Source organism: Pezoporus flaviventris, unplaced genomic scaffold (genome assembly GCF_033815535.1).
Source record: "Pezoporus flaviventris isolate CSIRO_AGI_PZ_B2104156 unplaced genomic scaffold, CSIRO_AGI_Pfla_v1 ptg000013l, whole genome shotgun sequence".
In the NCBI taxonomy this organism is placed as follows: domain Eukaryota; kingdom Metazoa; phylum Chordata; class Aves; order Psittaciformes; family Psittacidae; genus Pezoporus; species Pezoporus flaviventris.
In genome coordinates, this window is record NW_026892561.1 from 6286373 (window position 1) to 6311816 (window position 25444).

Consider the following 25444-nt stretch of genomic DNA (forward strand, 5'->3'; position numbering starts at 1 on the left):
AGAAGTGAATATTATTGGGTATTTTCTCCCCCATTAGGAAAAAAAAAAACACAGTGGAATTCTTCCTGTGCTGCAGAACAGGAACGTTCAGAATAAGAAAAGACAGGCAATGAGCAGAGCAGCGATGGGCCTCTGGCTCATTGCTGACCCCATGCTGTAATCCATTGTCCCAGGAGGACCTTGGATCCTGCATTTGACCTGGCACAAAACTGCCAGGTCCTTCTGGGTATCTGCACAGCACATTCTGCCTTTGGCCATCACCTGCAGCAAGGGGGAATTTGACTCAGCCTCATCTCTGTTCAGCTCTCTAAGCTAGACTGAAGATGCTGGTGTGAGCACAGAGGGAAAAGGGGTGTCCCGCCTGTCCCAGCAGTCCCTCAGGTGGTCCCCTCCATGTTACATCCATGTAGTGTAGGACCCTGAATCCCACATTCAGCCATGGTGACACATTCTGAGCACACAACCACTGCTCAGTCGGTGTCCCTGCTTTTTTCCCCCTGTATAAAATTTGCAAAGTCTTGGAGAACACAGGAATCCTCCAAAGCTCAGAAAGATTTGCAGGAGCAGAAATCTGTTTCCCATCCCTTTTATATGTATCAGCCTCCTCACAGGAGTTGTTAAAGATCTCCCCAAAGCTTCTGTACAGCAGAGTAGCTGCTGAAATAACACTGATATCCAGGAGGGTGACATTTGCACTGCGATGTGCTTACCTCTTCGTTTGTGTACAAGAGCAAAGAATAACTCAATCGAACCCACAGCAAAATTCCCATTCCCATGTACACAGTGATCAAGAGGAATTTAGGGGCTTGCTGCACCTCAAATAAGGCAACAAACGTACATATCCTGCATAAAGGTCCTGATTACAAACACAACAGATGGCTGAAATTCTCCTTCAGCACTCTTGCATTTTAGCGAAAGTGCTAACAAATATTTAACATGCCTGGAAAAAAAAAAAGACAGGAAAAATTACGAGGATTTAAAAACCATCTTTAAGTACTTAAAGAGCAGCTTACAATCAATTAAAGCCCTCATAAACACAAGAACATAAACAACGTCAAAAAATTCCTGCATATTATAAACTGATTTGCCGTAGAGTGGCTTGCGTGAAGAGATTAGATATGCTTTGCAGCATAAAACATTATTCTGTAAAGGCATTATGTTTCAGCAAACACACCACGCTAATTGTATTAGGGGAAGTGCAGGTGAAGCATAATTCCTGGATTAGAAAATCGAAGACACAGGTTAAACAATATGTGTTGGTCAAGAGAGTGCTCCAAATGTGCTGGCAGATCTTAAATGGGATTTCTTTTTTACATTGATTGAGTTACTGGCATTTTTATTGCTAGACTCTAAGATCTGCCTTTTAAGTGTGCTAAAATCTTAAGCAACTTGAAGCAAATATAATGTATTAGGTACATGGAAGCAGGAAACATATTTTGTAGCTATTTCAAATGTTTAAACAAGCCTACTGACTACAGGGTTGAAAACAGCCCCTGAGATTGCTGCTACTCTAAAAATATTTCCCCATTGGCAAACTCTTTTAATTCACTTTTAATTCAGATCTGAAAATAATTAACACATTCTACAGGGTACATATGAGGAATACAAACACTATAACCGTTCCGAATATGGTTTTGGCCAACGATGGATATGACCCAAGCTAAATGCCGGAGCCAGGCTGTGTACTGCCTGTGTTGGTGGATTTTTCAAGCAGTCATGTGTGGTGTTTCACATGTGTGCAGAGCAGGTGTTTGGATGTGCTGGCACTTACCCTTAGTGCTTTGAGATGAGCCGGCATTAGCAGCCTTTAACCTTGTAAAAGGAAGCCCCCATTACATGTGCCCTCCTATAGCGTCTTCATCTTAAACCTTCTCCAATGGAAAAGGAATAAAAATCCACAAACAGGAGGAAGCAATCCGTTTTTATTAAGTCAGAATAACTGAATGTAGGAGCTGCGGGATGCAAAGAAGAAATTAATTCGGGTCCCCCACATTTTGACAGGGAGCACACGCATAAAGACAACACCTCCCTGCAAAAAAAAACCCAGACTTTGTCTTGTCAAAACGATCCTGATCTGGTTTTGCATGACAGAAACCTGCAATAAATAAAATAAAAGATCAAACAGAAGAAAGGGAAGAAAAATGGCGGTCACCCTGGGAGGAAGCTTCCTAGTGTATGATAAATTGGAAAATGGACAGACAGAACACGCCGACATACATTTTTAATGGCCCAATTGCTCAATTAATTCTTTCCCTTTTCCCTTTTTAATGTGAAAATTGTCATAATTCCTCCCAGATTAGTATAGATACAGGCCGACAGTCTCCCCTGCTCAAGGTATTTGCAGGACATAATTCATTCATAAAGCCGTAATGCACTCATCTATCATCTGAAATATTTTTTTTCCTCTTTTTTTTTTCCTCCCCTTTCCTTTCCCCCCCTCCCCGTTTGCGCTTGGGGCTCTCGCCGAGTCTCTGGGCACTGATGTATTAGCTGGCATATGCAAGCTATGAATTATCAACTGAAAGGAGTCAATTATCCACTCTAAAAATGAGTGTCTGGGCACCAATAGCCTGAGGGGCCTTTTTTGTATTTACGAAATGATTTCATGGCAAGTAGAGGTGTGTGTGGAAGGGGGATTGAGGGGGGGGGAGAGAAGGGAAAGGGGTGGGTTGTTTCCCTTTTTCCTTGTGTCCACCCCTTAACCGGAGCAAGGCAAGGGAAAAAAAAATAAAGTAAAATAAAAAGAACATTTTGAACTTTTAATGCAAGAATCCATTTTTATATACACCCAGTTTAAGGAATGATTTCAGCAGGATGGAAAGGAGGCTTGTCTGGTGGCCATATTGCCTGGGCTTCTCCTCCTCTATCTGGTCTCAGCTCAGCCTTCAATCAAACCTGGAGCCCTGGCTGACTTCAGCTGCTAATAGACTGGATAGGAAATGGGATATTGGATAGTTTCTTGGTCCCCAGTCACTGGCTGTGTGCCTTGTCATCTCCGCAGACATTGATTTCTCCCTCTATTCTCCCTCCACCCCCTGCTCTGCTAAGGGGCTGTGGCCCACCAAGAGGTAACACCGCATCAGCAAACCTTGCGTTGAGTTATGCTTAAGGAAATGAGGTCATTAGATGGAATTACAGCGGGTTTTGATAGCTCAGTAATAGGTTTTAATGATGGAATTTAACATAGGACCCCCACTAGGGACAAGGCTGATATACATCCAGACAGGTCACTTAATAAACCTCCACTTGGCACTTGAGTTGAGGAATTCAGGAGACTGAAACACAGCCCCTTTTAACCAAGCCAATACATCACTGGCAAGGAGGCTCTTTGGAAGGCTTTTTATTATTATTTTTGAGGTGTTTGATTGACTTAAAACACGCCATTCTTTAAATATGCACATTTATTTTACCAGATGCATTCTTGAGGGGGATTTCTTTAGGCAGCAGATGTTTTTCTTAGACATGAGTGGGCTGTTGTGCTCTTGGATGCTAAAGAGCCCATTTGATGGTGTGGCAAATTGTTTGGAAGTTTGGAGAGCTTAGCTGGCCTTTAATGTATTTGTTACTGACAGGTAAATTGCAGGTTAAGTGCAAAAGCAGCATTAGCTGAGGAGTCCTGGCTTCCACAAATCTACCTTGGCCTCTAATCTGAATACAAAAGGAAGGAAGGAATTAAATTTGACCCCTCAAATATGCTGTTCACTCAATCCTAGACTTATTTAGTAAGCTCCTTTAAGGTGCTTTCTGTTTGTTCTGGCCTCATCTCAAGCAGGTACAAGAATGCCCACAAAAGAGGACTCTTTACAGGTAGCAGAGTGGATCAAAGCCAGAGCCATCGCTTTGTGTGTCCCAACAATACCGAAGGTGCAGGCTTGAGGCTGTCTTGAAGGACAGTTCATTCAATTTGTGCCTAATACCATGATAGCTGCTGCAGATCTGCACAGTCCCCAAGCACAAGAGAGCCACCAAGCCTCGTGCTGAATGGTAGTTCATTTGTGTGCTACATCAGCCCTTGAATCAAGAGCAATGGAGGTGTCTGTGGCTGTGATTCCCTGCCCATGGGGAATGAAATGCAATGTTTGCCATAGAGGGACTTCACATCAGGGTGCTGCTGAGCAAAGGGCACAGTGATCGAGCAATGGAGATTACATACGGGTGGCTTGTAGATGTACAGTTCCATCTGATGCACAGTTCTGTCTTTCCTTGATTTTGAACTTCACTGCAAACCCCTGGGTTAACTGCAATGTCCTCTAAACACTGCAAAGGAGGGCCTCTGAGTAGGAGAGCTGAGAAGAGAAGGTCTAGCAGCTAGGGACAGTCTGCTGGGACATGGAAGATGGAGGTTTTATTGACTGTTCCACCAGCGCATTTGTCTGTTATGGATTGCTCGGCTGCAGGGTATCTTCAGAAAGCAACCTGGTGATCTCTTTATATGGTCTCTGTATTTTATAGAAAAGGAGGTAGGCTCTTCCAGCAGATGCTTCAGAGCCAAAGTAAACATCTATCCGTCAATGTCAATGCGAAATGCCTCCTTCATGGTGCTTGGTGTCCATTTTAAACTAATTTCTAGGCTTCCTTGACAACCAAGAAGGCTGATTTGGTGAAAGTCTGTGGTAAGCTGATCCAAGCTGGCCTTGAAGAGTGTCCACATTTCACTAGGGGGGACGTTGGTTTACGGTTACCTGCCAATGGGTCCCACCATCCAGAACCATACTCTCAATTACTTTCCTAGTAGAGCTCCTGTTTCCTAGAGGCATTTAAGACCCAGTAGTAGTATTTAATGTTCATATTACAAAGCAGCCTAGAGACTCAAATGTTTCCTGGTGGCACCATCCTGGCCAGGAAGATGTGGTGCCTCCCCTGGCATGGTGGAGGTAGGAGCAGTGGAGATACAAATCCACATCTGATTTCCTGCACAGATCTTCTGCATGGTGATTGTCTCAATGGCGAGTCAGTGGGTCCATGAGCAGGGGACCAGGGCTGTCTTCACTGATGACATGGCCCTCCTCACTGCTCTTCTTCGGCCTTCAGCGGCTCCAGCCACAAGAGGATGGATGGCGTTTTCATGGATGTGCTGAATTAACCAAATTTGGCTTTGTTTTGCTTGTTGTTACCACCTGCTAGCAAACCCTACCACTGCAAAGACCCTGATCTTCCCTGTAGTTTAAACTTTTTCTTCTTCTTTTATTCCTGCTTTTCTTGAACAAAGGTGTCATAAGTGATTTGCCAGCTCGGATGGTATTTGCTCCAAGTGTGAACTATGTGGGCTGTGGAAAGCTGTCTGTTTAATTTTGAAATCCCTGAAGAAGCTAACAAACAAGACCTGGAACAAAGAAGAAACTGCCACTTTTTGGCAAGAGTGTGTTGATTTACAAAGGGCATCCTTCAATTATTTAAGGAGCAGTCAGCAGTGCCATAACTTTAAGTATGAATCAAGTGGCATGACTGAAAAATTTGTCACAGTGTGTTAGATCAATGGTAATTACCTTACTGACATGAGTACTGTTATTATTTTACAGGGCTGCAAACAGGATCATGGACGTGAGGAAACACAAACTGCACTGTGATCAATACTCTCTGAAATATGACTCTCCGCGGCCCAAAATGGAGTTTTCGAGCCAGGCAAACCATTATAGACTGATTCTCTCTCTCTGCCTTCAGATGGATACCCTGAAGTAAAACACAGCAGCAATTGGTCAACTTGTTTCTGGCTTTGAACAGGCAAATAGTCACTTATTATTTTTAAGGACAACTGTGTGCAAATAAAAACTCTGTGCAGCCAAACTCCAGGTGAAGAGAGAGCCGTGGAGGGAGCATGGGGAAGGAGGGCTCTGGCACAAGCTGTGTGTGTTGTGTAGAACCTAAGACTAATCTCGTAGCTGCAGCACAGGTTTAGAATCAGTTTCTGTCCCCACTCTGATTTCAAAGGGCTGTGGGACTCCCGATCACTTGGCATCATAGCCAGGATCTACAGAACATGAAAGCGTTCATGCATTTCCTCTCTGAACAAGTGATACATGGCATGGGACAACATGGTGCATATGCCATGTCTAATGGTGGTTAATGCTATGCTCTTTGCTGCAGTATTTAGTGAGATGTCCATGGCCAAACAGGGTATCAGGTGTTGAAGTGGACAAATGTGTTGGCTGAATAGGGACAGATAATAGAGGTAAGATCCAAAACTGTCTCTTCAACCGAGACCACTAAGGGCTGCACTGTGTCTGGCACATCTATAAACATGTTCTTTGCACAGCTGTCTATCACACAAACCGTGTACAAGATCACCAGTGTATAACCCAAGGAACAGGCTTGAACTCTGGTGCTTATTTGGGACTGCTTGTTAGTACAGTGTCCACAGCCCTGCTAAGCAAACAACGTAGATATTCTCTCCAGGCAACTTCTAGTAGAAGGGATGGACTTGCCAGACCTATGAATGAGAGCTTGCTCAGCTTACGTGGCGAAATGAAGAATGCTCAACTAGAGATAAAATGCTCAACATCCCAAATGCTGTGCCTAGGCACTCCAAGAGAGAGGAGTGAATAATCACGACCCACCAATGGCAGATCAGAGTTGAAAAGGTAATCTGAAAACCAACCGCTTGGAGATAGCCACTAAATGTATATGAAGAACTTTGTCACCCTGTGGAGTGAAGGAAGAGGAGGCCAGTGGTGAAAGTCACCAGCAGAACAGGGGAATGTTGCACCGAATCCAGGGCTTTCAATTGCATCCTCACACTAAAACATGAGCACAAGATGCAATACTCCTTGTTTCAATGATTTGAATAAAATCAAAGAGCAAACTGATGAAGGACACAGGGAGAATTGTTGCCATGCTGCCAACATCTTAAAGATCATTCATAAGACAATGAAAAGTAAGAAAATAGAGGGGGATTCTTGGGAATACTGAATTTCTGGCATTCTTATTCTTTGGCTGCTGTTAGGAAAAACTTGGTCTTTTTAGCAGGAAGATTAAAGTGGTTATTTATTGTTCTTTTGTCACCTTATTCTGTCTTGCTGAATTCCAGGGTGCCATAAAGAATGAACTGGGTCCAGGAAAGTTTCATCTCATTAATGTTTTATCTACTTTTGTGTGTGTGTGAGTTGAGAAGATGAAACAGTTGAATGGCACACTATGCTAGGACATTATCTGATGAGAAACAAATGTTGAGTGCAGTAAGAAGCAGCAGAAATGAGCAGTGCCTCTTGCAAGGTGAATAGTTCAGAAGTGGCTATGTATTATTTTGGAAAGGGTCACAAATTAAGGTGTAAATTCATGTACACCTTAAGTTGTGACCTCATAAAAATGATCAATGGTTAATGGTGCAGATAACAGGATTCATAAGGGAAATTTATTGGCCACTTTTGTGAAATAAATATATTTATACCATACCAGTGGGAAATAAAAACACATCAATAAATCATATAATATCTACAACTATACTAATAGCATGAGTAGCTGTTATAACCAACATTTTTAGACCTGCAGACACCCCCTCTGGCATGGTACAAATATAATACATGTTAACAGCAGAATGTACTTCAGTAAGAGACAGCCCTGTATATCCCGCTTGTGAGTTATCTAGGCAGGCACCCATTATGAATTATGGTCCTTCCTCAAAACAAGAGCCACAGAACAGAAAAATAGATACTCTGCAACCACATAATAAAGGTCAAATGCAAAACTGCATTAGCAGAACAGGCTTGTAATCATAGAATCATAGAATATCTCAAGTTTGAAGGGATCCGTAAGGATCATGGAGTCAAGCTCCCATAAAGTTCACCTGATATCCTTATCTTTTCAAAGCTAGGTGATCCCTCCACCTGCATGCTCTAAGCAGGAGCAGGTCTGGGCAGCAGCACTCATTCTGCTGCTGAGATTGCATTAGTTTTTATTTTCAGCTGGCTACCAGTTAGGATAAAATTCAAGGCAGGATCTTGTATGCTGTCCTACAAAAACACGTCCTCTCTGCGCTCTGCTGGCTGGCATGCCAGAGGTTAGAAGTTCATTTTTCCTGGGTGTCCTGGGACAATTTCCCCAGATCCCAAAGGAGCCACAAGGTTTGTCTGGCCTGCCTTTAACTTTGACAGGGTTTCCCAACAGTGATGTTCCCATTACAGGAGCAAATCTCAGCTTGCCCTGCTCTGACTACACCTAGAAGCCTATTTCATTAAAGGGCAGCAGTTGAACCTTCTATGTAAAACTTGGGTTTGTGGTTTCAGGTTGCAAGTTCAGTTTTCTCCATGTCTGATCCTCATGAGGTTCCCGCCTTGACTAAAAGCTTCTGTGCCTCAGCTCAAACCTGTTTCATCCTAGCTTGCTGCTTTGCACCAGGCACCAAGCTCTGAGCTCATTGGCAGTCTGATGTATAGGTACGGATGTCATTCTGCTGCTGAGTTGGGGTGGACGTTTGGGTTTGGTAATCTCTGACCACCCCAGCAAGGCCCAGCAGAGAAGAAAGTGAGTTTCTTGTGAGACCTCACTTGGAGAAGTTTCTCGTGAGACCTCACCTGCAGTATTGTGTACAGTTCTGATGTCCTCAACATAAAAAGGACATGGAGCTGTTGGAACAAGTCCAGAGGAGACCATGAGGATGATCAGGGGGCTGCAGCACCTCCCGTATGAAGACAGGCTGAGAAAGTTGGGGCTGTTCAGCCTGGAGAAGAGAAGGCTGCGTGGAGACCTCATAGCAGCCTTCCAGTATCTGAAGGGGGCCTATAGGGATGCTGGGGAGGGACTCTTCATTAGGGACATTAAAACTTAAACAGGGGAAGTTTAGATTGGATATAAGGAAGAAGTCCTTTACTGTAAGGCTGGTGAGGCACTGGAATGGGTTGCCCAGGGAAGTTGTTCAAGGCCAGGTTGGACAGAGCCTTGGATGACTTGGTTTAGTGTGAGGTGTCCCTGCCCATGGCAGGGGGTTGGAACTGAATGATCTTAATGTCCTTTCCAACCCTAACTATTCTATGATTCTGTAAGAAAGAATATGCAACACCATGTGGCTCCTGCAAGGCACTTCCTAAGCCAAATTCCATTGAAATCCATGAAGAAAATGTATTGGCTTCAGCAGACTCTGGAGCAGACCCATTTGGAGAGCTCAGGTCTCCAGTGGCACATTGTTATAGCTCTCCCCAGCACCAAATTCACTTGGAAAGAGATCAAATCAAACACTTCTCGTAGCTATCTGCATTTTCATTGCCTATCAGCTTTTGCCATGGTGGTGATATATTCATGCTGTGATGTGACATGTAGCAGTGTGCTACATTGGAAGGGTGAAGAGGTGTAGAATAAAAAGAAGACAAATATAGCCTCAATTGTTGGGGTTGTGTGAATTTGGGAGGCCATTATTCAAACACCAGCAATCTTGACTTTATGAAGGGAAAAAAAGTCTTTTTTCCACTAGCAGAAAATAATAAATTGTTCTTGTGCTTTTAAAGTATTTTCAGCTTTTTTTGAAACAAGTAGTTACGAATTTGCTTTCCAAATGTATTTTTCATTATGTATTTTATCATCTTTAGTCCAATAAAATTTTCTTTAGGAACAACACATTATTGTGTCAGAGTGGGAGGAGGGTAAGAATACACCAGGGAGCCTTTTAAAAATGTTTAAGTATTAATTTATTTCATGATGAATTTTCCACTGTCATTTTCTTAATAGCATGCACATGAAATAATCATGTCTTAAAATGCTCCGTAATTGAAGGACATTTTCATTTCCTGATTACTGAGGGAATCCTGCTTTGAACCTTTATGACTTAAGGATGTAAGCACCAGGCTTTCTGGTGGGTTTGGGTGGGTTTTTTTCTCTTCTAATGTATGTATTTCTTCCCTCTGCAAGTCTGTTGGAACAATTTCATTCAGCGATAGTTTTCACACACACAAGGACCTTTCTTTTTGGATGAGAACAAATCCTGCTATGCCCCTCACTGATGCAGAGTAAGGATGCTGTAGGAGCTGCAGCTCTTACTGACTGTATTTAGATTTACAGGGGGTTTTGAGGTCACTTATAGGTAGATACAGGGACAGCTTCAGCCACTGGATTTTGGCTGAAGGCGGCAAAAGCTCTGCCTTGTCCTGATGGGATCTCTGTGGTCACCCACCTGCGGTGTCCCACGGGAGCCCCATGAGGTTATGGACATAGGGGTCTGGATCAGGAGCAAGAGCCAGGTCAGAGCCCTTTTTTCCCAGGCTATTTTGTCTCTGTGTTGCCCAAGCTGCCATGCCAGTGGGGTAAGCTGATGGCTGGGCTGATCAGCTGAATGCAAGGAACACAGATGGGGATATACACTGGTCCATTTGGCTCTCAGCTAGCTCCTAGCACACCCATGGAGCCAAAGACAAGTGCCACTGTGAAGCGCTGAGCTGAAAATAATGAACACAACCCCCTGCACCCTGTCCCACCTCCCTCCCCAGAAGCTAAGGGCCAAAGGAGCCCCTTTGTACCCACAGCTCACCCAGGCTTTGGGTGACCATCATGACTGCAGAGAGGGGAAACTGAGGCTCACCCATCAGCTCGTGGCAGAACTGGAGGTAGCAGGGCCAGTGGGTGGTTTTGCAAGCCCATAGTTTAGGGTTTTTCCCCAGCCAATTCTCTGCCTGTGTCTCAGGACTTGGCTATCAAGCTCCCTGCACCCCGAATTCACCTCTTCTCCCTCTCCCCTCGCACCAGTGGGAGAGGAGGAAAGATGGGGGGCTGGGAGAGGCAGGGGAAGCACCGCTTGCCAGGAAGAAAAGGAAGATTTATTAGTGTTTATCCAGAAATACCAGCTAGCCTGCTGCTGATCCAACTGAGCCCAGCAGGCTGCAGATTGGGGATTTGCACCGAGCCCGTTCTGCGCCAGGCCATCCATCACGCCTGGGGTCAGTGGGGAGCGTGGGGCGGGCGCCCCAGGGGGCTGGGGATGCATGGAGGTGGGGGCGCAACAGCTCTGGTCTCCACAGCTTGCACCCCGCGAGCATCCTTTGGCTGCTGCTTCCCACCTCCCTTTCTCTCGCTCCCCATCTCCAGCTGGCTCCGGACCGCACCGTGCAATCATTTTTCTCTCTCGGACTCGCTGAAGCAAGCGAGACATGTCAGTGCCTGATGAAACCCCATTTTCACTGATTAGCTCCCTTAAAAATATTTCATTTATCAGTGCCAAGATTTAAGTACTTCCCACTTGCAGGCAGCCAAGTGTGTCTTGTTGACTATGTAGCACGTCCATTTACATCGGCACTGACAATGTTACAGCAAGTGCTAATGTCCCCTCGTCCCCCCACTCCCTCCTCTGCCTCCCCCCGCAGCATCTCCGGGCTAGCAAAGCTTAGACCTGTTTCATTGCAGACCTGTCCTCCTCATCTGTGGGAAGAAGAGAAAATGAGGAGGGAGGGAAGGAGAAAGGGGGGGATAAAAAGACACCTCTGATGTGTGTCTCTCTTTCCTAAAGGAGTCATTTGCAAAGTCATAAATTTCAATTTCCTCCTCCCCCCCATTCTATTATTACCTGGGCCTCAAACAAGTTTTACACTCGTTTATTCCCAAATAGAAACAATTTCCTTGGCAAATGATACCTTCCTAGAACTCCATTTGTGCTGCACCAAGAAGACTTATTTCCTTATTTCCTTTTTCTTTGTATTTTTCTCCTTCTTTTTTTCCTTCTAACACCTTCATTTGCATCTCACCCTTTGGGTTTGTCCCTCCTGCTCCCGTGGGGGGCACATAAAGGAAGAAGTAATTTCACTTTCTTTCCCAACATCCTACCTAAGGTTTCAGGAGCTGGCCCGGTGACAGAGAGGATTTGGGGCATAGTGGAATTTGGGAGAAGTAAATAGAACCAAGGGCAATGGCATTTCTCAGGGTTGCTGATAGAGTGTGTCAAATATTCTCTGGAGTCCCATCTCAGGTGGAAGGCAGTGTTTGCACCAGGACATCACCGAAGCATTCATATCTAGGCCCCAAACCCATTGAGAACAATGAGAATGGGAAACAAAAGGACCACACTGTGGAAATGAGAAAATCCGGTGCTCTGGGGAAATTCAGCAAGAAGGGGACAGGTGGAGGTGGTTTTACAAAAGACGATTTCTGGGAGCCAGTCCACCCACACTGGAGTAGGATGTGTTCTGGTTTTTGATCCAGCCACAGCAGATGAGTGAGCGCAGAACTCTGCCTTGCACAGCCGACATCTCCCACATAGGGATCCTAGGGGTTGCAGCATCCAGCTCAGGTGATGCTCCAGACCTGCATGCAGTAAGTCATGCTGCTGCCTAACTTCACCCTGAGGCAATCGAATCCCAGGCTTGACTGAGATGTCTGTTCCATGGCTTTGAAGCTGGAGTCACTCCACTGATGTCAGGACATCTGTGGAGTTACTACAGCACAAACAAGGGCCAGATTTGGCTTATTCGAGATATTTTGTGTGGATGAGTGATGTGCTGAGGAAGTCTGATTTTGCTGCTCTTGCCAAGATAGTGGTTTGGCTGTGACTTTGCCCTTGGCTCTGCCTCTGTTTTCTGCTACCCACCAGCTCAGCAAACTTACACAAGAGCAAAATCTGTTTACTGAAGACCTTCTGAGTCGAGCCTTATTCAGCTTTTGTTTTTCTTGTATTCATCCCTCTTTTGCACACTGCTGAAAGTAAGCACAAAAAATACCCAAGCTGAGATTCCATCACACTGACATTTTAACTGATTGCACAAGACCTAAATCCCAATGCCACTGTTCATAGAAACACCACACACATGTTCTTTAGGAAACGGATAAAGAAAATCAGCCATCCTTTAACTTCCCTTCTCCAGCAGCAGATTTCCCATCCCAAGATTAAAAGCCTAGGAAATACTAAAGGCTAAATGCCAAGGAGATTCCTTTCATTGGCTCATTGGCGTCCTGACATTTCCACCGAAAACAGAGTGCTCTCGTAGAAGAGAACAGAAAATGCCCAAGCCAACACAGCAGGAGTCTGAAAACCAATATAGTCTTATGGCTTTTGGCATGTCGCGAGTGACATAGTCAGCCACTTCCCTAATACAGAATAATACTGCTCTAGCTGCAAGAATGTGCGGAGGAAACATTGCACTTAGCACTGAATTGGCTTCATGCTGGCTCACCATGGAAAGATAAATCTGTACAGGGGGAATCTCAGCTTCAGGTGCTGTGAAAGGGCTCAGGGGATGTGACTATTTCACAGTGGAGAAGACTACTGGCTTTTAAGAGAAGATGTCCTTGCTGCATTCATGTGTCTGAGTGTGAGTGCTATGTGGAGTGTTAGTGGAGTAGACAGTAAGGGAAGCTGAAGATTGCAGGTAGAAGTACCATCTTCTATTAAGTGAATTGTAACTTTATCTGTCTGTGAAGGTGTTATTTTCTCCATCAATCTCAGCTAAGCTCAGAAATGGGCTGCCTCATCCTACAAAGCAGTCTCATTTGACATTTCTGTGATTCCATAGAAGTTTTGGTGTGGAAGTTGCATTGGAAGAATCAAACAGCCCCAAGCCAAGGCTGGAAGGGGGAATAAACAGGCAGGACAAAGCTGCACTGGATTTGCTTCTCTGCACCTGCCTGCAGAACATTGGCCCAAACCAAAGTCCTTGTGGGAAGTTCTGGAGCTAATCTTCAGGAGTACCATTTCCCCATGTAGGGCATGAGCCTGGGACTGACTGCATTCCCAGCAGCCCAAAAAGGGAGCAGGAGAATGGGGGCCAAGCATCAGGGACCAAGAACAGGCAAGGTGCCTCTTGCTTCAGGCAGCATAAAGGATATTTGGTTCATGCAATAGCCCATGCTTGTCTTCTGGTGCAGTTGGTTCAATCTTCTCTCTGGAAATAGCCAAATAGGAGATGCTCATTAACAAATTCAGCACACTGAGCTCCTGCTTTGATTCTTTTATTCATCAGTGACTCTACTGCATTCAGCAAAATGAGCCTGGCAGAAATTGTGCAAATAAATACAATTGCAGATACTGAATGTGAACAACCATGTTGGCCGTGCACTGCACAGGCAGTCTGGATATCCCTGCTAGGAGACTGGCTCATTCACCTGAAAAAAAACATCAAAACCAACAGCAAACCCTAAATCCATCAGCCCCTCTTCACCACTGGCCTTACCTTGAATTTGAAATATTTCAGAAGACAGGGAGCAGTGACTCTCTTTCCACTCGACTCCAAACCAAATGTCAGCCTCCACTGGATAAGCACAGTATTGGTCCATCTGTCACTTCCCTACTTCTAATGCCCCTGGCCATTTTGATGGCACAACCATCACACCGCTGTGCAGAGATTGCTGATGGAGCAAAAGGCAATAGTGATGCTGAGAGAAAGTCAGAGTGAGTTCAGCTCTCAGCTGCTCTGCTCAGCATCCTCTTCAGGAGATGAGATGCAGCATCCTATAGGCAAAGCCACACACATCTCCTAAATAACCCATTAACAACATGCAGCTGTGTGCTGGGCCAACACACACAGGATTTGGAGCTACTATCAGAGACACGAGGACTGTTCAGTGTAGGGGGTACCACGACAGTCATATGGGATTCTGTCACTCACATAACAACCAGCTTTGCAGGCTGTAAGGTAGGAAGTTTGTAGCTTTTATGTAGTTTTGCACCTATTAGCTTGTTCTCTTGTTTTCAAACTCCCTTAGAAGTCATGATGTTTAGTGTGACACATTTATTTACTAAGCTAGGAACCAGAAATGAGCTGTGTGGCAGTTCCATTGAGCACAATGCTAATAATTGACAGGGCAGTCCAGACTGTGAAATAGAGGTGAACAGAATGGATTTTGCGAGATATTAAACTTGACCACAGACGGAGGTGGCTATTTTATTAGTAAGCTCTGGAGGGGAAATGCCATGCACCCACATTTATGCTGCTATAACACTTCTGGCTTTAGCTTCTATGGGTCTTATTTTTCATCCATAGATCTGAAAGGATTTTACAGAGAAATCACGCTGAGGAGCAGAAAGTGGGTTGCTTAACTCCTACATTATCAGGCAATCTGTTGAATCACACTTCCCAGACATTTCAATGTTGTATTTCTTGGCTGCATAGTCCAAATCACAGGTAAAATGCAAAGATTTTACACTGAGAGATGCATTTGTTCCAGGTCTTGAAGGCTTCGGTGAAACATTTATACAGACAGGTGGAAGGAAGGTTTGAAAAACCTGTATATTAGGCAGTGTTTTCTTATACTCAGAAGTATACAGAATTTGGCTTGTCTTAGCCAGCAGTAGGAGTTCAGCAGACACAGTGATTCCCACTGAGAGACAAAGAACTAATAGGAAAGTCTACAGTAAGTTAGGTATGAATATCTTTGTTGAAGTGCCTAACAGATTGAGAGTGGGCAAGTTTTCCATCTGGCCAGCAGACACCCAAGAGCCTTTCCTAGATGTCCCTTGAGACCAGTGTACTGGGGCAGATTGGAGCCTTTATCTCCTTTGAATGTTCCTCAGCAGCACATTGGCATTACACACCTCATTGAACTATGGTTAAAATAAAGAGATGCTGATGTAGACGGAGTTGATATGCTTAAACATGATTTTAGGCTTACTCTTCTACTTCATGGAGAACATCTTCTCAGAGGTACCTACCATTGGGAAAGATGAGATGCCTCCCCTTAGGTAGAAGTGGACAAAGGGCAATGGATGGATGGAAGTATGGATGGACGGATAGATGGATGGATGAGGCAAATTCAAGCATTCATGTCTCTTCCCTCCGTCTTGTGAACTCAATCCAGTGAGTCATCTCCAAGCCTTTCTTGTCTTGCTGCAATCCAACCAGCTGTAGAGTTGGTATGAGACTGTGTTTTGTGTGCTTCCTGAACGGTGTGTTTTCCATGGGAATAGATAGAGCCAAGGGTGGGGAGAAAGATCATGAACTAATAATCAGGGCTGTTCTAACAGGGAAGTCTCACAAGGAGCACTGCAGTACATTGACCTCAGTCAGTGCCCAATTTAGGCTGAAATGTTTGGGTTCCAGCTCAGTTCTCCTCCCTCCAGATTGCTCTGCAACTCCCGATGAAGCAGCTATCTGCTGCAGATGTTACGATTTGCCATACTGATGGAGGATGAGTCTGGTCTTCACATCAAGATGCATTCACAAGTCTGCCCAGCCTCCAAGTACAAAGAGGCTTCCAGATGCTGGGACAAAAGACATGTTATTAGTATGGCAGGTGACAATGCTGAGATGTCAAGCTATCCCATGCGAAAATTGCAGAGTATGTGCCTGTGGCAAGGAAGTTAAAATAAGGTTGGATGCAGGCCTTGAAAATGATAAGAACTGAGATTTAGCTGATCTCCACTAAATCCCAGTGGGATCTGGGGTTTGAGAGGGCTGTTATTTTTTCCCTTGGTTTATTTTTATTATTATTATTTCTTAAGCTTAAAACCAAATCTAAATGCTTTCTCTTCCTCCCCACCCCCTCCCACCCCCCCCAACCCCCCCGCCCCGAAATCCATAATGCTATAATTAAAATGTCATAGTGAGACCACTCAATATTTATCAACAGTCAGATGCTGGCAGGTACAGTTTGGGATTGAGATCCAAAGCTTGCATAAACTGGTAGAGTTAATGGGAGTTACCTAATTTACACTAGGAAACAATTTGGCCTGAGGTTTCACATTTTCTCGTCCATCCCTGAATATATAAAGGCTGGTTCAAAACTGTGTTTTCAGGAAGTTTCCTGTGAGTATTAATTTGAGCAAGAGCAATCAAAAATCCCTGGTATTTCATACAGGCTGCAGAGCTGCTGTTTCCCTCTGTAGGAGGGAAGTACAGTTTCATTTGCAGCATCTGTCCTTTTGAATGTAGGAATAATACTTGTCTTCATCTATTTTATTTCTCTCATCTCTGTTGTTAACCAATACTTGCAGATTGTGGCTCAGTATTTATTGTTCACCCAGCCATTCCACTTAGGCAAAATGCCTCTTAATATGCTCTATAACGAAACTTTACCCATTTGGCTCATGGTGCTGTTAATTTGCATATCATTACAATCTCATTAGATTTATGGCTCTCATCGAATACTTCCACCGCCCTGTTACTCTATGCTGGCAAACTGCAAGCTATTGCTAATGCTCTGTATCTCTGAAATGCCTCTTTTCTTTCTGTTCTGTTTTTATTTATTTTTTAGGTTTTTGTCAGAAGGATTTGGTCAGAAAAAGTATATTTAAGGCTGGGGAAGTCAGCACTGTATACTCACAGGGACAGGGGAGATAAAAGAGTCAGGAAAAAAAGACAGAAATATGTGTCCACTGATGGTATGTGCCCCCTTTGAGTCACAATTTAGGAAAACATCAGCCACTTGTAATCTGAATCTCAAGGCCCTCATTTTCCTTTGGGGCTCAAACCTTCTTCCAGTGATGGACCATGCCAAAGGTAATACTTTTGGCTAGGGTATCCTTTAAAAACTGGTAATACAACAGGTCAGTGACTGCAATCTCAGAGCAAACACGTTCATGCCAGCAGAGCTTGGCAGCCAATATTCCCACTAGTGAACAGGTGTTCTTACTTAAAATATTTGCAGTCATTTAATTCTTCGTGTCTCTGGTGATCACATGCAAGTGATTCACACTGTACAGTCTGTCCCTGAAGAGCCTGTGATGTTCATAATTCAAACAGATCTATTACCTTTTAGCTTTCCAAATGTAATTATAATCCAATTAATTAGGTACTCTCAGTTGATTCTGGGTTTCTTCCTCCAATCTCAGTCTATTGCTATATGAAACTAATAGCTGTGAGTCCTTAAGATCATTTGCTATGAGTGCTCATTCTTCAGTAGAGGCTAACAAGTCAGGCATGCATTTGCTAGCGTGAGGAAGCTATCCTAGCATTTATTTTTGTGACATTCAGATTTTGAATCCCATTTCAACTTTCTGTTATTTGATTTAATTCTCTTTTCTCTGCAAAACACTTCCCAGGAGTCATAATGGGTTAAGAAAGAAGGAAAATAAAAGGCTGTTCCATTATGTTGCATTGGTTGCTTAACAAAACAGGCTCTGTCCCCATTAACCATGCCTCAAAGACAAAAAGCTCCAAGCTCCACTGAAAGAGCAGCATGTGCAACATAAGCCAAAGGCATGGCAAGGCAGTAGATAGTTTCCACTGTAGCTAGAAGGAAAAAGTAAGCCCTTGTCCCACCTGAGGAAGTGACTCAATTATGTAACAGGGAGGTAAAAAAATGGTAAAGGAAAAAGTATAGGGAAAAGATGTTAAAAACTTTCTCTCTTTCTTTTACTTTCTCTATCAACGCTTTGAGGCAATTTTACCAAAACCCAGGATAAACCCAAACCATAGCTCCACGACTGGCATGTCTACAGCAACGAAGAGATAAACTTACTCTTCAAAAGCAGGATGCTCACAAGCACACACTGTCAGACACAGAGTGTCTTTGTTCCTTTTGTGTCCCTTGTTCAGCTCTCTCCAGGGTCCGTGTCCTGACCAAGCCTAGCAAACACCTCAGTCAGCAGCTCCAGGCACTGCAGAATAACTTTGCAGCTCACAGTTCAGTCAGAGACTGGCACTGGCACAGGATGGGTGTCTGCACAAAACCATCTCTCCATGGGCTGACAGTATCTAATCCTGCAGCTGTGTAAATGCACATCTGTAACCTTCTCCAGCCTCACCAAAGTGCCTGCAGTCTCTGGGCCCCTGGGAATGGGTCATCTTGCATGCATAAACAGTGTGTGAATATGAATGGAGGAGCTGTGTATCAGCACAGCTCTGCCTGTGACATTGGCCAGGTCAATTTTTCCCTAAAGCTGTGATCCATCTCTGCTATCAGTTCTTCTCATCAGATGTGGAAAACTACCAGCACTGTGGGGCTCTGATTTTTACCCAAAGTTTCTGAAGGCTGCAAAATAGAAGTTAAGAGCATTAAAATGCTGTAGTTTTCATTGAGAGCTCTCAGTAAGATCACTTGTTAATCATAACACATCGCTTACCAACCTCCATCCAGCCACAACCTTCCGACCACATCAAGTTTTTAACTTAAGAAGTGGTGGCCCTGGATTTAAGTCATAGACATTTTCCATGCTGTAGCTGTCTATGTGAGAATAGATGTACACCTGCAAATGGGAACCATGATCATAAATCAATGCATGAGGAGCAGAGGAAGTAAAACACTTGTTATAAAATTCTCATTTTCCCTTTCCTTTCCTTTCTTTTCCTTCCTTTTCCTTTTCCTTTTCCTTTTCCTTTTCCTTTTCCCTTTCCCTTTCCTTTTCCCTTTCCTTTTCCTTTTCCTTTTCCTTTTCCTTTTCCTTTCTTTATTCTTTTCTTCTGTAACTTTCCTTTTTTCATTCTTTTTCTTTTCTCCTTTCCTCTTCAAAATGCTGTGGAAAAGACCTTTAAAAAGTGGGTGGAGGAGGAGGGCAGCAAGAGATAGCTCTGAGGTACATTTCAATCTGCATGGTTCAGGAAGGAAGGAATTTTCAATCTCCTCTCTATCATTTTCGATATCATTAATCCTGAACACTCCATTTTCCATGCTCTCCCGCCCAGGCCCGGAGAGTGAGCGACACATAAAGTGACACATATTCATCACTTGGCATTCGGCGCCGTGAAGGCTGTAATATAATATTAGTGTTGTGTTATCACTGTGTCTCTCTCGCCAGCCTCGGCTGCGGCGACGGTAGATGACATGAATCGATCACCTGTGACATTTTTGATTTGGTGTCACTTTCCCCATTTCTGCCATTTGTTTTGGCAGTTAAGAGGTAATTGTGTGACATTAGCATGGAAAGGCTCACTTTCCCAACCCCTCTTCCCAAGCAGGAAGAAGGGGATGAATCTCTTTTGTCTTGTTTCATGGGTTCAGAGAGGCTTGCAAGTATTGGTATTTGCTGCAGTCTCATTCCCAGGTGGCTCCATACCTAAAGCCGGCAGAAGATGCAACGTCTGAGCAAGGAATTCCTCTCCTGCAGGATGCTGATGAGCTACTCTCATAAAGTAGGGATCTCAGTAGGAGAAGGTGGCATTCTAAGACACGGACAAGCCATGGGTCCCTGTTCTGCCAGTGGTTTCCCCAGGTGACTTGGGGTATGTCATTAAGCCCTCACTGGAGCTGAGACACCAACTCTTCAGGCAGTCACTGCTCGGTGAAGGGCATTAAGAGGATCCCCATTCAGGTCAGGACCTGGGGCTTTGGTCTGCTGGAGTCACAGGCCTTATTCTTCCAGCTGCAGATCTGTCCCCTACGAGTAATTAATAATGTAAGCAATCAATGGAGGTAAACTCTATTAATACGCACTGTAGTCCTGGAATAATGTCAGTAACTGGCCATGCCTCATCCTACAAAGAAGCTCGATTCTCTTCTCACTTCTTTTCTGAGTATCTTGGGTGTGATTTGCTCCCACAATATTTCAGTGCACAGCGTGGACATAACTATGGATAAAGAAGACAAGAACTTGCTTCAGAATGATCAATGCCAGCACCTGTCATAGGGGTCATAAAATCCCCAGTAACCAGATGTCCCAGGTGGACTGGGACAATCCTGTAATGAGGGGAAGCTAGCAGCATACACACAGAAATGTGCAAGGTTTTTGGAAGGATAAAGGATTTTTGCCCCTTTACCTCAAGGCCTAAGAGGTAATCAATTATAAAGATGTCATTTAAAGAAGTCTGAAAAACTTAAATCCAGAAAGCATTGCACCATAGGGGGGTATCTGGCAGCTCAGGGCTCACACAAGTAAGGAAAAGCTCCAATAAAGAAGATCTTCAGTGAAGGACCTTCTACAACACTGGCACAATCTTGGTCTTTCCAGCATCAGACACCTTGTACACACTGAGCTATGGGAAGTCAGTCACTGGTTTCTGATATGCCATAAAGGCATCATAAAATTACAAGAGAAAGGCAAAATCCATCAGAGTCCTGGCAACGGGCTCCCGAAAAATGGAATGTGCTGTGGCTGTCCCTCCAGGTTTTAGTCAACCCGTTAACAGCTGGGATCACTGCTCTGTGATGAAATGTACAATGGGGTGGCAATAGGAGGGTTTGCTTTGATATCTGGATGTTCTGCATGCAAGAACCATACCTTGCTGTTGGATCAGCTGGGCTGGACTCACAGCAGCACCCTTGCGATGAGGGTTTTCAGAAGTTACTCTTTGCACTGAATTGTATGTCAGACAAACTCATGTGCATGGAAGCTACAATGGCAACCACTAAAACATCATGTCACAGCAGTAAGGTGGATGTTATTACCCACACATTCACTCCATCAGGGATCAGGGATGTTCTGTTAATTCAGGAAACCCTTTCCCTGTAGGGAGATTTTGTTGTACTTGTCCATTGGGAGCTTTCTTATACATTCTGTTAAAGCAGCTTGTACTGGCCACTCTAGGACAAAAGTATGGTCGTACCCAGCATGTGGTTCAGAGTGAAATGATGACTTTATGCTGGTGTGCTCCCTGTGCCATTGGTCCCTGACTACTCTCAGGGGCAAGACAGGACCAGATCATAGCTATTTCACACGCGGCTGCTCTTTGGCTGCCAGGGCAGAAGCTGAGGGCATAAACTGGAGGACATCACTGTTGGGGAAGCCCCCAGAGCTGTTCCCCCCGTGCTGGGCTCTCGTGATAACCCCCCCTCTCCATAGGTGCCTTCTGTTAGCTGGACCCGTTAACCCAGTCAGAAGACAAATTGCTCCCCGTGTCAATTTTCCATTTAAAATGCAAACTAGATTTGACAGAGTAAACCGAATAAAGATTTGGATCGGATAATCCAGTAAAAGCTAATTACTAAAACAAAATGAGACACTGAGACGCAATCTCCCTCCTCCCCTTTCTAACGAGGTTCACTTGATGAGTTCTCTGCCTCCAGTATTAGCACTTTCTATCAAGAAACACAAGCTATTAACTCCTTTTAACAATTTATGATGTTCAATAAACTGATTAGGAGCCCATGGTACATAATTTAAAACCATTTGGATGTCCTATGGCCATTAAAGAGAAAGCAATGAGTCTGAACAACCCTGCTAATTATAGGTCTAGATGACTCCTGATTAGAAATCCTAATTAGGTGTCCTAACTAAATCTTTTCTTGGTTTTAAATTTATTGTCTTCATCTCCACACCTTGGTTATGAGATAATTTTAGGAAAGAAAGGTAAAAACAGACCTTTCTTAAACTAAAAATTCATTAGCCAAATGGAGTAAGGTTCACAGCATCACCAATAAAAATACCTTAACACAAGTTACTAAATACTCTGAGTTTGATTTTATTCTGAAGACTAAAACTATTTACAGAGTTTGGTGGGTTGGCTTTCTTTCATCGGTCTTTTACCCTCAAATTTATTGCATATTACTGAAAAGCCCCCAAAAGTGAAATATCAAATATAAATTTTCACTCCCCTCTTTTTTGTCCAAATGTGAAGCTTCACTAGAATGTTAAAATAAAAAAAAAAAAAGTAAAAATTTCTAATCTTCAGTATTGGTTCAAATTACAAACATTTTTCTGATTTCTTAATTTTTCCCTTGCAATTTTGATTTCTTTTTATTACTGATTTAAAATTTATCCATTGTATTTGCTTTAAAAAGAAAAACAAACAGTTCCACTATGATGACATTATTTGAAAACCCAAAATCAAAGTTGTGTTTCTGATGCAAAGTTTAGGAATAACAGCAATCTGAATCTGGCAGCTCTGTTTACATGACCCCTACCCCAAAACCTCATTTTGTGCAATGGGGTGATCTGCAGGGAAGGAGACACAAGTGGAAAGATGAGCTTGCACAAGCAAAGATATGATGTGGAATGGTGCCCTGAGAGCAATTCAGAAATGGTTTCGATCTCGGGGGATGGCCCGAGACAGCCTCTGCCCTGTAGCTGTTGCGCAGAGGTAGGGGACCAAAAAGACGACGAGGGTTGGAAGAGAGTTCCAGTTCGACGTCGTGGGAAACCCTCCCCCCTTCCTGCCCTGCTTCCCCAGGTGTCCCTCTGTAATAGGTTCGAGGCCCTGGATCTTGAAGGAGAGGTAGGTGAGAATGTGGGGCAAGGCCAGCCCACAAGGCCACATAGGAAAAGGCGATCGACTTCGCACCTCAAGACTGCCTCTGATAAGAAAGAAAGAAGGGTCATTGTAGTAGGGGATTCCCTTCTGAGAGGAACAGAGGGCCCGATATGCAGAGTTGACCCTCATCATAGGGAAGTGTGTAGTCTGCCTGGAGCCCGGATCAGGGATATCACCAGGGCGCTCCCCAACCTGGTGCACCTGACAGACTGCTACCAGCTGCTGGTCTTCCAGACAGGTGGGGAGGAAGCTGCTTCACGCAGTCTGAGGGGGATGAAGAAAGACTACAGGGCCTTGGGGCGGATGGTGAAAGAGTCTGGGGCTCAAGTGATCTTCTCCTCACTCCTTCCATCTTCCACTGATGATGTGGGAAGGAATGGGAAGATTCAGTTCATGAACAATTGGCTTCGAGACTGGTGCTACAGGCAGGGCTTTGGATTCTTTGATAACGGCTGGTTTTATAGGGCACCAGTCTGGACAACGACAAGTGAGAAAGGTTTGTCTCACAGAGGCAAAAGGATGCTGGAGCACGAATTAGCAGGGCTCATTTGGAGAGCTTTAAACTAGATTCAAAGGGGGATGGGGTTGTAGCTGGGCTTGCCCCAGTGGGGCAGCGCTCCAGAATTAATGAAGACTGGGAGGCCTCCTATAATCCTCGGGTGAAATCGGTGTGCTCAGCTCGCTCCCTGGAATGTCTGTACACCAATGCGCGCAGCATGGGAAATAAGCAGGAGGAGTTGGAAACCTGTGTTGAGTCAGGAGACTATGATCTGGTGGCAATTACAGAGACGTGGTGGGACAGCTCACGTGACTGGAATATAGTCATGGAGGGCTATGTCCTTTTCAGGAAAGACAGGCCAGCCAGGAGGGGTGGTGGGGTTGCTCTTTATGTGTGGGAGCAACTACAATGCACCGAGTTCTGTCCAGGGACAGGTGACGAGCGAGTTGAGAGTCTGTGGGTGAGAATTAAGGGGCGGGCTGGCAGGGGGGATACTGTTGTAGGTGTCTGTTACAGACCACCGGATCAGGGTGAGGAAGTTGACGAGGCCTTCTACAGACAGCTGAGAGCGGCCTCACAGTCACAGGCCGTGGTCGTCGTGGGGGATTTTAACTTCCCTGATGTTTGCTGGAAGGACCACTCGGCAACCCAGCCGCAGTCCAGGAGGTTCCTCCAGTGTATGGATGATAACTTCCTCCTGCAAATGGTGGATGAGCCGACCAGGAGAGGAGCGCTGCTGGATCTCATCCTCACTAACAAGGAGGATCTGGTTGAAGCAGTAAGGGTTGAGGGCTGCCTTGGTTGCAGCGACCACGAGATGGTGGAGTTCAGGATCTTGTGTGGTAGGACTAGTAGAATAGCAAGTAGAATTGCAACCCTGGACTTTAGCAGGGCAAACTTTGGCCTTTTCAAGCAATTGCTAGGGGAAATCCCATGGGCAAGGCTGCTTGAAGGTAAAGGGGCCCAAGATAGTTGGTTGACATTCAAGGACTGCTTTTTCCGTGCTCAAGATTGGAGCATCCCGACACGTAGGAAGTCAAGGAAGAGGGCCAAGAGACCTGCATGGATAAATAGGGAATTGCTGGGTATGCTCAAGTGGAAGAAGAGAGTTTACAGGTCATGGAAGGAGGGGCTGGCCACTTGGGAGGAATATAAGGCTGCTGCTAGAGGATGTAGGAAGACAGCTAGGAGGACTAAGGCATCCTTAGAATTAAACCTGGCGAGAAGGGTCAAGGACAGCAAAAAGAGCTTTTTCAAATACATGGCAGACAAAACTAACACCAGAGGCAATGTAGGCCCACTGATGAACGGGATGGGTGCCCTGGTGACAGAAGATACAGAGATGGCAGAGTTACTGAATGCCTTCTTTGTCTCTGTCTACTCTGCTGCAGGCAGTCCTGAAGAGCCCTGTACCCCTGAGACCTTAGATGAAGTCAGGTCGACAGAGCGGTTTGCCTTAGTCGATGAGAAATGGTTAGAGATCAGTTGAGCAATCTGGACATCCATAAATCCATGGGTCCAGATGGGATGCACCCGCGGGTGCTGAGGGAACTGGCGGAAGTCATTGCTAGACCGCTCTCCATCATCTTTACCAAGTCTTGGGAAACGGGAGAGGTGCCTGAGGACTGGAGGAAAGCAAATTTCACTCCAGCCTTCAAAAAGGGCAAGAAGGAGGACCCGGGTAACTATAGACCGGTCAGCCTCACCTCCATCCCTGGGAAAGTGATGGAACACCTTATCCTTGGTGCCATCTTAAGGCATATCAAGGATAAGAGGGTTATGAGGGGCAGACAACATGGCTTCACCAGGGGGAAATCATGTTTGACCAATCCCTTAGCCTTTTATGAGGAAATAACACGGTGGATGGATGATGGCAGAGCGGTGGATGTGGTCTACCTTGACTTCAGCAAAGCATTTGACACAGTCTCCCACAGCATCCTCATGGCTAAATTGAGGAAGTGTGGACTGGATGATCAGGTAG